Source organism: Pleurodeles waltl, chromosome 12 (assembly GCF_031143425.1).
Source record: "Pleurodeles waltl isolate 20211129_DDA chromosome 12, aPleWal1.hap1.20221129, whole genome shotgun sequence".
Classification (NCBI taxonomy): Eukaryota; Metazoa; Chordata; class Amphibia; order Caudata; family Salamandridae; genus Pleurodeles; species Pleurodeles waltl.
In genome coordinates this window covers 3,424,484-3,438,400 of record NC_090451.1, presented here as the reverse complement: position 1 = coordinate 3,438,400, position 13,917 = coordinate 3,424,484, and the positions used below count along the sequence as shown (strand labels likewise).

Sequence of the window (13,917 nt, the reverse complement as noted above, 5' to 3'; positions counted from 1 at the left end):
AAGTGGGTGCCCCAGAAATGTGAACAGCTGAGAGAAAAAGCCACTTACAGGTGGGCAGAGATGAGAGAGATGCACATTCCCCTAGATTTGATAAAAACTGTGCAGCATGCACAAAAGCAATCTGTCATGCAAGCAGTCACAGAGCAGTTGGGGAGAGGAAAGTTACCAGGACAGAAATGGCAAATTGATCAGGTTTTAGGGAGAGTGATTGCTGCAGATTACCAAGGAAAAATCGAAATTTTGCTGATACCTAGAAAAGAATCTGATTCATTCATACAAATTGGAGACAGAATGGCCCAAATTGGCAAAAGTGCAGTGAATGGAGGTTTGTTAAAGAATGAGTCTGCCCCAGCCCTTCTGACAGTGCAAGAAAAGGGAAGCTGTGGCGCAGCAGATAAAAACCTCAGTGCTGATGTGTGGGCTGAAGCCCTAAGTGATCCTCCAGACCCTGCAGAAAATATAACAAAGGGCCCCAAAAACGTCCTGCTGATTATAAAACAGGGAAAGAAAGAGGAAGGGTGCAGTTTAAATGAAAAATGTTATTTGCAAGAAAAGTCATACTTGTTTCTTTTGCAGATCCTACCACGTTTCGCCACTGTCCCTGAGTGTGCTGTGTGGTCCCCCTTCCGGTGTGTGCGTGTGGGGTCGGGGAAGGGACCGAATCCCCAACCTGAACCTGGCTGAGTAAAGTGCCAGCACCATGGATCCATTTTGCGCAAACTGCGCCTTCAGTTCAAGTTCAACTTGTTTGATTGCATTCTTCCACCGGAACTAAGCTGTGTTTTTTTTTTTTTCCCTTCTCGTATGGAACTCTGACTTTTGCTTATCTTCCAGCAAACCTTTCAGGTGGACCGTGCCTCTTTACATGAGCAGAACTCATGCCACATCAAATTGCTAACACTGTTGAATTAGAGACTCATTCAGAGTATAAAAATTGCCCAGTCTTTTTTATGTAGATGTATCTGATGTGAAAGGTTATGAAATCAATGTGTTAATTCACTTCTATTGCTTTACAGGGATTGCTTTGATCATAATGTTTTTTTGTTTGTGCTGATGTTTTTTTTTTGTTTTTGTTTGAAACAAGAGGTATGTGAAACAAAAATTCATTGGTCAAAGGGCGGAATGTACTGCCATTTGTTAAATTTTGTTTTGACCAATGACTTTGTGTTTCACCACTGCGCATATTAGTTGCTCAATGTTCACCAGTAGCACATGGTATGTTTTGTGCAGTTTAGCCGCCTATGGGCTTTGACATTGCATTAGTCATTACATTCTGTATTCTGCCTATTGGCTTTGACATGGCATTAGCCATTAGTTTCTGTATTCAGTTGAGCCGCCTATGGGCTTTGACATTGCATTAGCCATTACATTCTGTATTCTGCCTATTGGCTTTGACATGCTGTATCCAGTCTAGCCGCCTATTGGCTTTGACATTGCATGCCTATTGACTTTGACATGCTATTAGATATTCTGCCTATGGGCTTTGACATGATATTATATATTGCATTTTGTATTCAGCTTAACTGCCTATTGGCTTTGACATGATATTATACATTACATTTTGTATTCAGCTCCGCTGCCTATTGGCTTTGACATGATTTTATACATTGCATTTTATATTCAGCTCAGCTGCCTATTGGCTTTGACATGATATTATACATTGCATTTTATATTCAGCTCAGCTGCCTATGGGCTTTGACATGATATTATACATTGCATTTTATATTCAGCTCAGCTGCCTATTGGCTTTGACATGACACTAGACATTGCATTTGATATTTAGGTTAGCTGCCTATTGCCTTTAACATGACATTGCATTTGATATTTAGGTTAGCTGCCCATTGCCTTTAACGTGGAGTTAGACATTGCAGTTGAGAATCCAAGCTGTATTTTTCCAAGCTGTGTTTTTGCACCAGAGAACCAAGATGTTTTTCTCACAGTAGACTAGACATGATAAGAGAGAGTACATGGGTGTTGTTCTCTCCGCTTGAGCTTGGGAACAGGAGTAGTCTTGGAGACCTGGCCAGTCTCCAAAAGGCTTGCTCAGTTTCCCAGGTCTGAGAGGAGGGGGCACACCTTTGTAACAAATGCAACAGGCTGCAGAGACTCAGATTCGAATCTGCCGGACCTCGTGCTGGAGCTTGGCGCCAGCTGCCAGCAATCCCGTGTGGGTAGATGAATCTCTCTTTCTCGCGGCTGACAGGGGTCATCAGCTTGCAGACCTTAGAAAGATGAAGCTGTAAATAATTCCCACACGGTGAAGTATTTGTTTTGCTTTGTGTTAGAAATGGGGTTTTTGGTTGGCAGTCAGGTTACCTCCTGTCCAAGCAAAAGCCCTCACTCTAGTCAGGGTAAGTCACACACTATCCAAGATTATCCTGTGCCCACCCTCTGGTAGCTTGGCACGAGCAGTCAGGCTTAACTTAGAAGGCAATGTGTAAAGTATTTGTGCAATAAATCATACAATACCACCATATAGCACCACAAAACTACACCACACAGTTTTTAGAAAAATATATAATATTTATCAGGATAATTGTAGGTCAAAAAGAATAAAGTTGTAATGGAAAATTGTAGAAATATCACAGGGAAGTGATATAAAGTGTCTTAAGTCTTTAGAATGCAATACAGTGTCTTTCAAACACAAAGTACCTGGTTTCTGGTGGAAAATCTCCTCAGAGGGCCACAGGAGAAGAGATGCGTGGAAAAAGGGGTGTGTGCGTCGATTTCTCCTCAGCACACACAGACTTGCGTCGGTCTTTTCCACGCGGGGGAGTCGGGCGTCGTTTTCCGGCGCGCAGACAGTCTCTTTTTGTGGATCGCGGGGATTACCAGATGTCCCGGGTCTGTGCGTGGATTCTCCTGCTTGTTTTCCGGCTGCGCGTCGTTCTGCGGGGCTGCGCGTCGAAGTTTCGATCTCACGGTAGGCGTCGCGTCGATTTCTCCTTGGAAGTCGGGCGGCGTTGTCCTTGCGAGGCCGTGCGTCGAAAGTTTGGTCTCACGGCAGGCGTCGCGTCGATTTCTCCTTGGAAGTCGGGCGGCGTTGTCCTTGCGAGGCCGTGCGTCAAAGTTTCGCACTCACGGTGGGCGTCGCGTCGATTTCTCCTGGAAAGTCGAGCGGCTTTGTCCTTGCGAGGTTGTGCGTCGAAGTCTCGATCGTCCCGAGGGCGTCGCGTCGATCAGCGTCGGTGTGCGGCGTTTTTCTCGCCGCGAAACAAGCTGTGCGTCGAAATTTTCGGCGCACGGAGCGTCCAAGTGAAAGGAAGAAGTCTTTTTGGTCCTGAGACTTCAAGGAACAGGAGGCAAGCTCTATCCAAGCCCTTGGAGAGCACTTTCACAGCCAGACAAGAGTTCAGCAAGGCAGCAGGGCAACAGCAAGACAGCAGTCCTTTGTAGAAAGCAGACAGGTGAGTCCTTTGAGCAGCCAGGCAGTTCTTCTTGGCAGGATGTAGTTTCTGGTTCCGGTTTCTTCTCCAGCAAGTGTCTGATGAGGTAGGGCAGAGGCCCTGTTTTATACCCAAATGTGCCTTTGAAGTGGGGGAGACTTCAAAGAGAGGCTAAGAAGTGCACCAGGTCCCCTTTCAGTTCAATCCTGTCTGCCAGGGTCCCAGTAGGGGGTGTGGCAGTCCTTTGTGTGAGGGCAGGCCCTCCACCCTCCCAGCCCAGGAAGACCCATTCAAAATGCAGATGTATGCAAGTGAGGCTGAGTACCCTGTGTTTGGGGTGTGTCTGAGTGAATGCACAAGGAGCTGTCAACTAAACCTAGCCAGACGTGGATTGTAAGGCACAGAAGGATTTAAGTGCAAAGAAATGCTCACTTTCTAAAAGTGGCATTTCTAGAATAGTAATATTAAATCCGACTTCACCAGTCAGTAGGATTTTGTATTACCATTCTGGCCATACTAAATATGACCTCCCTGCTCCTTTCAGATCAGCAGCTGCCACTTCAACAGTGTATGAGGGCAGCCCCAATGTTAGCCTATGAAGGGAGCAGGTCTCCCAGTAGTGCAAAAACGAATTTAGGAGTTTTACACTACCAGGACATATAACTACACAGGTACATGTCCTGCCTTTTACCTACACAGCACCCTGCTCTAGGGGATACCCAGGGCACACATTAAGGGTGACTTATATGCAGAAAAAGGGGAGTTCTAGGCTTGGCAAGTACTTTTAAATGCCAAGTCGAGGTGGCAGTGAAACTGCACACCCAGGCCTAGCAATGGTAGGCCTGAGACAAGGAAAAGGGGCTACTTAAGTGGGTGGCACAATCCGTGCTGCAGGTCCACTAGTAGCATTTAATCTATATGCCCTAGGCACCTGGAGTGCACATGACTGGGGACTTATAAGTAGATTAAATAGTTCAATCAGGTATGATCCAAAGTTACCATGTTTACAGAGAGAGAGCATATACACTTTATCACTGGTTAGCAGTGGTAAAGTGCGCAGAGTCTAAAAACCAGCAAAACAGTATCCAAAACGAGGAGGGAGGCAGGCAAAAAGTTAGGGGTGACTACCCTAAGGCTGTCAGGTCTAACACTTTGCATTCAATATCTTATAAATATAACCTGCTGTGTATATTGCAAACTGATATATTTTGTTTGATTAACGCGGACTTGAAAGCTACTAATTCGTCATACATAAAATATTGTGGTTGGGGAAGAATTAACAACAATAAAAGTCTTCTTTGACCTCAGAAGTGCATTTCTGTTGTGTTATGTTAGTGCTTTAGAAACTAGATAAGAGGAAAGCACTACACCCTCATATAGAGGAGAAGTAAGTATCAGGTAAGGAATAAGTAAAGGGTGGTTTAGAGTAACAGGGCGAACAAACGGCAAAGTCTCAAACGAAATGGCCTAAATGGCTCAGTAGAATGGCAAAGAATGGCTTGGAGTGGAATGTCCAATAAATGCCTGATTTCTCCTCGGGTCATGTGGTTAAATCAAAACTGTCTAATTTACTCCTAATTCCTCAATGGATAATCATTGGTGCATCGCCATCTCTGTCCAATAATCTTCACCAGAGTTTTACACAAACCACAGTTCTCATGTCGTTGATTGGCCCATGTTATTGACGTTTTCATCGGTTGGAATGTCAGGTAAGAAAAGTTACATTTTACGCTACAGTCAGTAGTTCCATTGTTTTCTCCTACTCCAGGCAGCCTTGCACCTGTTACAAATTACACTGTTGCATTCAGCAAGAATGTCTCCTTGAGCAAGTAGGGTCCCATGAGAAAGAATTTACTACAGCTACACACATCTCTAGCTTCTGGGAAAGTACAGTTTCATGTCCTTCAGGAAAATAGCACATTGCACGTTAGAAAAAGACAGTTTAATATGAGACCAGGCAGCTAGACACAGACCTTCGCTAAACTAAGGCCTACTGCTTAATGAACAAACTCCTAATACATAACTCCAATTTTGATATGTTAATACAAATTAAAAACATTAGTACATAATTAATTCAGCATTAATAACTTTCATTAGTCTTCGTATACATTGGTAGCCACTCCCCGTGGGCACATTTCAAACGTGTGCATTATTTCTACGTTAACACATTTTTTATGCAGCTTCATTACACAATATATTGTAAGCTTTTCATGTTAATATTAATTTTAAAAGACACACTCCAGAAATCCCTCCTCTGATGACTCTTGTCATCACACAAATCTTCCCTACTAATTTTACATACTAAAATTCCCTCATATCAATCTCTTCCCTTCTTGGTTTCCCCTTTGATCTTGCCCTGAATAATTTTTCCCTTTGTTTTTCTTCCCTCCTCCTATTATTTTTCGCCATCTTCAATTTTATTCTTTTACTAATTTTACATGCCACCCATGATCCAAATAAGCAATCTATAACAATCAATATCCCCTGTATTATTTTAGACAATATCCCATGCCAAATGTTACTAATCCAATTTCCCACTGAAGCAAATCCTTTCCCAACCTTTTTCCAAACACCTGGTTCTTTCAAATCCTTCAAGTCCGTACTATCCCTAGTCAAGTTAGTAAGCATACTTCTAATCTCATTACTATTATCTGGTATGTAAGCGCAACAATTACACCCATTGAGCAATCTACAAACTCTGCCATTTTTCACTAAAAGAATGTCTAAAGCAAGCCTGTTTTGAAGAGTCATAGCCCCCTCCGCAGCAAGTTCAGTATCCATCAGGAGTATAGCCCCTGAAAAGTTTGTCAGCATGTTATCCTCAATAGTAGACAACTTTTGAATCTTTATGGAGTTCATAATACCTCCCACTGAAGAAATTATCGTCCCAAATATGTCTCCTCCTACACCAGCAGCAGTCTCTTTCTTATGTCTAGTACGATGTAATTCAGACAATTTTGGTAACCTTTTCAAATCGTCAAGTTGATATATCTTTGGGAAAACTATCCCCAAATAACATGTCCCATACTATCCCTTTGGAAGACGGTAATAAGCATTAAGTCCACATATATAATAAATCCCGGGAATTGCTGGATCCTGTCCATTTAACATGAACGTCCATTTACTCTGAAACAAAAACACACGCTTACATTCACTCATTCCCACAAACACATTGTCATTGTATGATTTGGTCTTGGATATGCAAAGCTTTCCTACATGTAGTGCGTCTAAAGCTAACTTCCCTTGTTCTCTAATTGCACTATAACCGTCACTACTAGCAAAGGCCCGTTGCTGTAATCCTTTCTCTAGTTTACCCTTCAATGCCCTTCTTCTCTCTTCCGTGTGATCTAAAAAGATTTTCTATACAGGTGTAAGCAAACATGTCAAATTATTGTGGTGTGCATAAGATGTACTAATTGTTAATGTCGCCTGAAAGAATCCTTTAACTAACTTTATGCTATAGTACTTAGCTACCCCACTCACATCCTCTATGATAGGCACATTAGAAAACACAAGATCATGATTTGAGTAAAAATATTGAATCTCTTCCTGGTTATAGAATCTTGTTAGTAACAGACTACAACGTATCCCATATGTTAATGACAGTCTATGATAGGTAACCCCCTCTTGTACCGAAACAGGAATCTGTGTACACACAAAACAATCTTTTGCATCCATTGTGTCAACATACTCACTCAGCAAGCGATAGAAAACATCAGTGGATAGTTCCCCTTTCGAGTTAGTTCCCTCATGCAAGTATCTTGTATCCAGCTCAAACCTCTCCCAGCCTGTTAGTGCAGTGGTAGTCTCAGGAATTGTAGCATTGTTAGTCCCACTTTTATCCATTAGTGTCATACTCACAACCACGACCCTAATGAATATTTATTACATAAACCTTTTTTGCAAAAGTATTTGGTTAAAGTAAACTTAAAGTGTTGGGATTCAAGCCCACGGCTCCAGAGAGACTGGAGCCTAAATCTAGCCAGTTTAGCCTGCTCAGCCATGCTACCTCACATCTACAAGCTCACAACTATAGTAACTTGGCCAAACACTGTGGACACCCGCTGTGGTGACCTGGCTATGCAGGGTAACGCAGCATTCACCGACAGTTGAGCGAGTTACAGGTGAAAAGCAAAGTATAATAACAGTCTGCATATAATATATGTCTTTCCTTATTTATTCTTCTTCCCCATTGTATGTTTGCTCTCTGCTTTAGAAACGCGAGCTGTCATCACTGCAAGGAAACGTATGACACAGCGTTCTACTGTTTACTCTCACTGAACTTTCAGCATCACAGTGACCCCTCTCGTCGCCTCTATAGTTAGACTTCAAGACAGCTGGTTTGTTTACCGATACAATTCTTGTCACCTTAGGTTGTGGTTTTTTAAAATATGAAGGCTCGGTCCCACTGTCTGGCTACACTTATATATATATGTCACCACTTTACATAGTCTCACCTCTCGCTATGTGGATCGTAGGTGCAGAAGGCAGAGAGTGAGACACTGATGCAGACAAAATACGTTTGTGAGTTGAAAAATACTGGCAGCGGTGGGATTCAAACCCACGCCTCCAAAGAGACTGGAGCCTTAATCCAGCGCCTTAGACCGCTCGGCCACAATACCCTGTGCAAAACTCTTTCTGTAAGCTTTCTGAAGTGAGATGTTCTTTTGTATAGGGGAGTTGGAGAATAAGGGTGTATAGCCTGTGAAGTGATCCTAGGAAAGTCAACGCCAACAGCAGCAGGCACGTGATACATTCAGTAGGTCAGGATTGGCCCCGGGCCATGGGAGGTGTCAGGGAACGCCAGTCCTGAGAGTCCGTAGGAAGACAACCCTTACATTTGTGTCCCGCATGCGCTGCTTCTCTTTCTTTAAGGATAAGGAATCAAACTATCTACGTCCCTCAACTTACCAACCCTCCGCCTCAGGAAAGATTTTGTGATTCATGAGCAGAACCCGGCTGGCGCTGTTTACAGTAATGCCTAAGCACAGTACTCAACTGAGCGGTGTTTCCAAACTGAGCCGTTGTACTGCCGGAAATACCATGGGATATGTCATTTAACTTTCACATAAAATAGGGTTAACCCAGCCCTACCACATACTAAAAACTAAAGACGGAACAATAAACCGTCGAGGATGGGATTCGAACCCACGCATGCAGAGCACAATGGATTAGCAGTCCGTCGTCTTAACCACTCGTCCACCTCGTCTTCAAAACACCATCTTTCAGGAGTACAAAATATGGTAGCCAAAATGTGTTCTATTAGGTGATAGTTGTCTAAACATAATAAAGAGGATATATTTACAGATTGTTATGGTAACTTGTTGTCTTCAGCTTTGCTCTATACGACCTTGTTGTCCATCCCTACTTCAGCTTGAATTTATATGTTAAATGTAATGTAATCATGAAAATTACATTTTCCAAACGTGTTCTATCCATATGTGATGTACTATCACACTACCCACAAATGAGCTAAGATTGCTTTAATTCAGTTGTACGTGGATTTAAAGTGCAATATCATACAAATATTGTACTGGTATGGCGCTTTCGAGTCTCTAGGTGTCAGTTATTGGTGGTGTGCTTACATGTCAACATTAGGCAGCAAATAGTACACAATTAAGGAAAACTGCCTTCCCATTTAATGTGCATTGTTCTGCAAAAAGTTTTAAGTAGGAGAAAGTAAAACTTAGTTTATAAAACCACCTAAACTGGGAGTATTGCCGCTACAGCTATGACACTTCAGTTTAAAAACGTACGTGCATCAACAAGAAATATTTTTGCGCTAAATAAATTGCTGTCCGACTACTCACGTAAAGCATAAAACTGAGGCAGTCGTAATTACAATACATTGAAGTAATATTTTGGTAGTTTTTGTTGACGATGACTCCGCAGCAAGCGATCAGATTACTTTTTATTAGTGAAGGCGCGTCAGAGCCTTGATAAGTAAACTTACAAGGAGACACGCCTAGGTCGATGAACCTTTTAGACCAGGTTCGGGGACTTCCCAGTACGAGATGTCTTTTGGCAGCACAAATCAATAGATCAATATCTCAACAACAATCGCAATAACTAATCAGCATGCTAATCAATAACCTTTAATGAGAGTCAATAAAGTGAACACCCCATGATCTTTCAGTCATGAATAACCACACCAATTTAGTTAAGTGTTAGGATATTTATTTCCCTACTGGTTACAATCTAAAGTCATTTCTGTTAATCTCATCAGCAATTCATCTCATTAGTAACTCTTCAGATTTGCAATTAGAAACGCAATTAATCAATGCATAGAGAATATTCACTCAGTATTAACACATAATTATTAAGAAGCAACTTAGCAAAGTCTCAGTAGTGCATGGTTCAACAAAGCAAGAACTCAATCATTTGTCTATTTGCGTCAGATTTTAGTGAACACCTTAAATAACCTCGTATTAGAATCAGCATGTTGGGCTTCATGCAAAACAATTTAGCAAACACAAATTTGGAAAACATCTAACTATGGCCTCTATCAAAGAGCAGTTGGTACCTAGAAAGAAAAGGCAAACAAACAATTACAATTTTCATCAGATAGTTACCCATCCAACGGATCAGCAAACAGCGTCAGTCTTCGTCCTCGGGACTTCAGTCGTTTGCATCATCAGCAAAGAAAGGACAGGGCAAAGTATCAGTATGGCATAGCTAAGGAACAAGAACTTCCCTCATATAGAGGAGAAGTAAGTATCAGGTAAGGAATAAGTAAAGGGTGGTTTAGAGTAACAGGGCGAACAAACGGTAAAGTCTCAAACGAAATGGCCTAATTGGCTCAGTAGAATGGCAAAGAATGGCTTGGAGTGGACTGTCCAATAAATGCCTGATTTCTCCTCGGGTCATGTGGTTAAATCAAAACTGTCTAATTTACTCCTAATTCCTCAATGGATAATCATTGGTGCATCGCCATCTCTGTCCAATAATCTTCACCAGAGTTTTACACAAACCACAGTTCTCATGTCGTTGATTGGCCCATGTTATTGACGTTTTCATCGGTTGGAATGTCAGGCAAGAAAAGTTACATTTTACGCTACAGTCAATAGTTCCATTGTTTTCTCCTACTCCAGGCAGCCTTGCACCTGTTACAAATTACACTGTTGCATTCAGCAAGAATGTCTCCTTGAGCAAGTAGGGTCCCATGAGAAAGAATTTACTACAGTTACACACAGCTCTAGCTTCTGGGAAAGTACAGTTTCATGTCCTTCAGGAAAGTAGCACATTGCACGTTAGAAAAAGACAGTTTAATATGAGACCAGGCAGCTAGGCACAGACCTTCGCTAAACTAAGGCCTACTGCTTAATGAACAAACTCCTAATACATAACTCCAATTTTGATATGTTAATACAAATTAAAAACATTAGTACATAATTAATTCAGCATTAATAACTTTCATTAGTCTTCGTATACATTGGTAGCCACTCCCCGTGGGCACATTTCAAACGTGTGCATTATTTCTACGTTAACACATTTTTTATGCAGCTTCATTACACAATATATTGTAAGCTTTTCATGTTAATATTAATTTTAAAAGACACACTCCAGCAATCCCTCCTCTGATGACTCTTGTCATCACACAAATCTTCCCTACTAATTTTACATACTAAAATTCCCTCATATCAATCTCTTCCCTTCTTGGTTTCCCCTTTGATCTTGCCCTGAATAATTTTTCCCTTTGTTTTTCTTCCCTCCTCCTATTATATTTCGCCATCTTCAATTTTATTCTTTTACTAATTTTACATGCCACCCATGATCCAAATAAGCAATCTATAACAATCAATATCCCCTGTATTATTTTAGACAATATCCCATGCCAAATGTTACTAATCTAATTTCCCACTGAAGCAAATCCTTTCCCAACCTTTTTCCAAACACCTGGTTCTTTCAAATCCTTCAAGTCCGTACTATCCCCAGTCAAGTTAGTAAGCATACTTCTAATCTCATTACTATTATCTGGTATGTAAGCGCAACAATTACACCCATTGAGCAATCTACAAACTCTGCCATTTTTCACTAAAAGAATGTCTAAAGCAAGCCTGTTTTGAAGAGTCATAGCACCCTCCGCAGCAAGTTCAGTATCCATCAGGAGTATAGCCCCTGAAAAGTTTGTCAGCATGTTATCCTCAATAGTAGACAACTTTTGAATCTTTATGGAGTTCATAATAACTCCCACTGAAGAAATTATCGTCCCAAATATGTCTCCTACTACACCAGCAGCAGTCTCTTTCTTATGTCTAGTACGATGCAATTCAGACAATTTTGGTAACCTTTTCAAATCGTCAAGTTGATATATCTTTTGGAAAACTATCCCCAAATAACATGTCCCATACTATCCCTTTGGAAGACGGTAATAAGCATTAAGTCCACATATATAATAAATCCCGGGGATTGCTGGATCCTGTCCATTTAACATGAACGTCCATTTACTCTGAAACAAAAACACACGCTTACATTCACTCATTCCCACAAACACAATGTCATAGTATGATTTGGTCTTGGATATGCAAAGCTTTCCTACATGTAGTGCGTCTAAAGCTAACTTCCCTTGTTCTCTAATTGCACTATAACCGTCACTACTAGCAAAGGCCCGTTGCTGTAATCCTTTCTCTAGTTTACCCTTCAATGCCCTTCTTCTCTCTTCCGTGTGATCTAAAAAGCTTTTCTCTACAGGTGTAAGCAAACATGTCAAATTATTGTGGTGTGCATAAGATGTACTAATTGTTAATGTTGCCTGAAAGAATCCTTTAACTAACTTTATGCTATAGTACTTAGCTACCCCACTCACATCCTCTATGATAGGCACATTAGAAAACACAAGATCATGATTTGAGTAAAAATATTGAATCTCTTCCTGGTTATAGAATCTTGTTAGTAACAGACTACAACATATCCCATATGTTAATGACAGTCTATGATAGGTAACCCCCTCTTGTACCGAAACAAGAATCTGTGTACACACAAAACAATCTTTTGCATCCATTGTGTCAACATACTCACTCAGCAAGCTATAGAAAACATCAGTGGATAGTTCCCCTTTCGAGTTAGTTCCCTCATGCAAGTATCTTGTATCCAGCTCAAACCTCTCCCAGGCTGTTAGTGCAGTGGTAGTCTGAAGAATTGTAGCATTGTTAGTCCCACTTTTATCCATTAGTGTCATACTCACAACCACAACCCTAATGAATATTTATTACATGAACCTTTTTTGCAAAAGTATTTGGTTCAAGTAAACTTAAATTGTTGGGATTCAAGCCCACGGCTCCAGAGAGACTGGAGCCTAAATCTAGCCAGATTAGCCTGCTCAGCCACGCTACCTCACATCTCAAAGCTCACAACTATAGTAACTTGGCCAAACACTGTGGATACCCGCTGTGGTGACCTGGCTATGCGGGGTAACGCAGCATTCACCGACAGTTGAGCGAGTTACAGGTGAAAAGCAAAGTATAATAACTGTCTTCATATAATATATGTCTTTCCTTATTTATTCTTCTTCCCCATTGTATGTTTGCTCTCTGCTTTAGAAACGCGAGCTGTCATCACTGCAAGGAAAAGTATCACACAGCGTTCTACTGTTTACTCTCACTGAACTTTCAGCATCACAGTGACCCCTCTCGTCGCCTCTATAGTTAGACTTCAAGACAGCTGGTTTGTTTACCGATACAATTCTTGTCACCTTAGGTTGTGCTTTTTTAAAATAAGAAGGCTCGGTCCCACTGTCTGGCTACCCTTATATATATACGTCACCACTTTACATAGTCTCACCTCTCGCTATGTGGATCGTAGGTGCAGAAGGCAGAGAGTGAGACACTGATGCAGACAAAATAAGTTTGTGAGTTGAAAAATACTGGCAGCGGTGGGGTTCGAACCCCCGCCTCCAAAGAGACTGGAGCCTTAATCCAGCGCCTTAGACCGCTCGGCCACACTACCCTGTGCAAACATGTTTCTGTAAGCTTGCTGAAGTGAGATGTTCTGTTGTATAGGGGAGTTGGAGAATAAGGGTGTATAGCCTGTGAAGTGATCCTAGGAAAGTCAACGCCAACAGCAGCAGGCACGTGATACATTCAGTAGGTCAGGATTGGCCCCGGGCCATGGGAGGTGTCAGGGAGCGCCAGTCCTGAGAGTACGTAGGAAGACAACCCTTACATTGGCGTCCCACACGCGCTGCTTCTCTTTCTTTAAGGATAAGGAATCAAACTATCTACGTCCCTCAACTTACCAACCCTCGCCTCAGGAAAGATTTTGTGATTCATGAGCAGAACCCGGCTGGCGCTGTTTACAGTAATGCCTAAGCACAGTACTCAACTGAGCGGTGTTTCCAAACTGAGCCGTTGTACTGCCGGAAATACGATGGGATATGTCATTTAACTTTCACTTAAAATAGGGTTAAACTAGCCCTACCACATACTTAAAACTAAAGACGGAACAATAAACCGACGAGGATGGGATTCGAACCCACGCATGCAGAGCACAATGGATTAGCAGTCCATCGTCTTAACCACTCGGCCACCTCGTC

The 13,917-nt window shown here is 41.8% G+C and overlaps 3 non-coding genes across 3 annotated transcripts; all 3 read right to left on the bottom strand.

The window, feature by feature from the left end:
* Nucleotides 1-7,926: 7,926 nt before the first annotated feature.
* TRNAL-AAG (transfer RNA leucine (anticodon AAG)) lies at nucleotides 7,927-8,008 on the bottom strand. The gene has a single exon. It is a non-coding gene; the product is annotated as a tRNA-Leu (tRNA).
* Nucleotides 8,009-13,249: 5,241 nt separating this feature from the next.
* On the bottom strand, nucleotides 13,250-13,331 carry TRNAL-AAG (transfer RNA leucine (anticodon AAG)). The gene has a single exon. It is a non-coding gene; the product is annotated as a tRNA-Leu (tRNA).
* A 504-nt stretch (nucleotides 13,332-13,835) lies between these two features.
* On the bottom strand, nucleotides 13,836-13,917 carry TRNAS-GCU (transfer RNA serine (anticodon GCU)). Its single transcript has one exon. It is a non-coding gene; the product is annotated as a tRNA-Ser (tRNA).